The sequence below is a fragment of the Galeopterus variegatus genome, unplaced genomic scaffold (genome assembly GCF_000696425.1).
Source record: "Galeopterus variegatus unplaced genomic scaffold, G_variegatus-3.0.2 Scaffold13643, whole genome shotgun sequence".
Taxonomy (NCBI): domain Eukaryota; kingdom Metazoa; phylum Chordata; class Mammalia; order Dermoptera; family Cynocephalidae; genus Galeopterus; species Galeopterus variegatus.
In genome coordinates this window covers 31,378-31,774 of record NW_007739754.1, presented here as the reverse complement: position 1 = coordinate 31,774, position 397 = coordinate 31,378, and positions in this window count along the sequence as shown.

The following is a 397-nucleotide window of genomic DNA, read 5'->3' as shown; positions in this document are numbered from 1 at the left end:
TTTTTGTTGTTACTAAAGAAATGCTGGACATGAAGTTAGAAAGTTTTGAATCAAGGCGTGTGCACTAGTACATGCAATAGTATGTGTAGGAGATTTGTTTGCTGAGCTCATATTTTTCTATCTGTTTTCTTGAAAATAAACACTTTCATTGCTTTGGCTTAAACATAGTAGGACTTTCATAAACGTTTTTGTTTAATTTTTGAATTTTAAAAGATATAGAAATCATCTATTCTCTTTGACCATGAGATGTTTCAACAATAAATAAAGAAGAATAAATCACCTTCTAATTATGACTTTATATTATTTCACTATGATATGGAGAATTTTAAGTTATATTAAAAGATATGAACTACAGTTATTATTTCATATAATACTGGAAATACCAGGTAAGGTTTTC